Genomic DNA, 2,099 nt, shown 5'->3' with positions numbered 1-2,099 from the left:
AATTTAACAAAATTAAATTAGAAATCAATAACAAATGGATATTTGGTAAGAATGCACAAATATTTGGAAATTAAACAATATACTTTTAAGTAATCCATAGTTCAAAGAAGAAATCAAGAGGAAATTAACAAATATTTTGAATTAAATGAAAATAAAAACACAACATAAATAAATTTATGGGATGCAGCTAAAGCAGTGCTTCAAAGGAAATCTATAGGTCTATGTGCCTGCATTTGAGGAAAAGAGAAATCTCTCTAAGTTTAAATATATAGAAAAAGAACAGCAAACTGAAGCTAAAGGAAGCAGAAAAATAATAATAATAAAGAGAACAGAACCAATGAAAAAGAAAAGAAAATAATAGAGAAAAAATGAACCTCAAGTTCCTTTTTGACTTCAATAATTTGACAATGTCAATGTTGACTGATATGATTAAGGAAAAAAAGAGAGTAAATTAAAAGGACTGTAAGGCATTACTATGAACAACTTTATGCCAACAAACTAGACAACGGAGATGAACTGGATACATTCCTAGAAAGACAAACTAATGAAACTGAATAAAAAACATATGGAAAATCTCAACAGGCCTGTAACATGTAAAGAAATAGAAAAAAAATTAATAATTTAAAATCTTTCCACAAAGAAAAGCCCATACCTGGATGATTCCACTAGTTAATTGTATCAAATATTTAAATAAGAAATAATACCAATCATTTACGAACACTTCCATAAAAGTGAATCCTTCCTAATGCACTCTGTAAGGCCAGTACTATAGTGATATCAAAGTGAGTAAAAGATAGAGGGAAAAAAGGAAAAGAAAAAGAAAATCACAGACCAATATCCCTCATGAATACAGATGCAAAAGTCTTCAATGAAATGTTAGCATATCAAATCCAGGTCCTCTTTCTGAAGTCCCGTCATGGTCCACTTCTTGACTTACTGGTAAATTACTTAGCTAATATTTTTGTCTTGTACACTTACCTCTTTATGATATGGTTCAAGATTTTAAAAGATTTAAACATATACATATACAAGAAAGAAAAGAATGCCTGGTCTATGTCCTCAAAGTAAAAGTAATTTAGTAAAAGACTAATAGAAAAACAAAAATAATGGCAGAATATGACAAGTACCCTAAAAGGTAAAGTGTTACAAGCAAATGAGAACATAGCTGATACATGTATATTACTGTTTTTATTTTATGTTGCTTTATGTTTGAGGGTGTATGGAGGGGAACCATAAAAACTAAAAAGAAAATTTTGATTGCCTTAATTATGGATATTGTATTGAAATTACTGTATCTGAAAAAGAAAGATAATTGTATCTGAAAAAGAAAGAAAAATTTAGGTAGAGATCTGCATGAGCAAAGCTTGAAGCACATTTGGGAGAAATATCAGGTCAAGTTTGGCTCCACCACTATATATACAATTTTTTTTTTTTTTTTGAGACGGAGTCTCACTCTGTCACCCAGGCTGGAGCACAGTAGCATGATGTTGGTTCACTGCCACCTCTGCCTCCCAGACTCAAGCAATCCTCCCACCTCAGCCTCCCAAGTAACTGGGATTACAGGCGCCCACTACCACACTCGGCTAATTTTTGTATTTTTAGTAAAGACGGAGTTTCACCATGTTGGCCAGGCTAGTCTTGACTGTTGGCCTCAAGTGATCCTCCAGCACTGGCCTCCCAATGTGCTGGAATTACAGGCTTGAGCATGACACCTGGCCATCTTTCTTCAATTTATAAAATGAAGAGAATATACATAAAGCTAATCAATAAGGCTTCAGATCTAAAATTTATGAAACAGCTATTTATTATACCTTATCATGAACAAATATATACACCCTGGCCTCCACAGGGAATCAACCCAGACATTAACTAGCAATACCTTTCTCAACTGACTGCATATTTGCTGCTAGATAAAGTCAGATTTTCTTAAATTTATTTTTAAAAATCATCTCTTAAGGACTTGAATAAAAGTCCTGAAACCCAGTATTTTATCAACAAATTTGACTTTACCTAATTAGCAGTCTTCTTCATTTTGCAATTTTAAGCATATTCTGCCTCTGACATGCCCTTATCCCAATGTCTTACCCAACCATCACTTT

The sequence above is a fragment of the Aotus nancymaae genome, unplaced genomic scaffold (assembly GCF_030222135.1).
Source record: "Aotus nancymaae isolate 86718 unplaced genomic scaffold, 86718_ANA_hifiasm-v0.15.2.pri h1tg000040l, whole genome shotgun sequence".
NCBI lineage: Eukaryota > Metazoa > Chordata > Mammalia > Primates > Aotidae > Aotus > Aotus nancymaae.
This window is presented reverse-complemented; position numbering follows the sequence as displayed.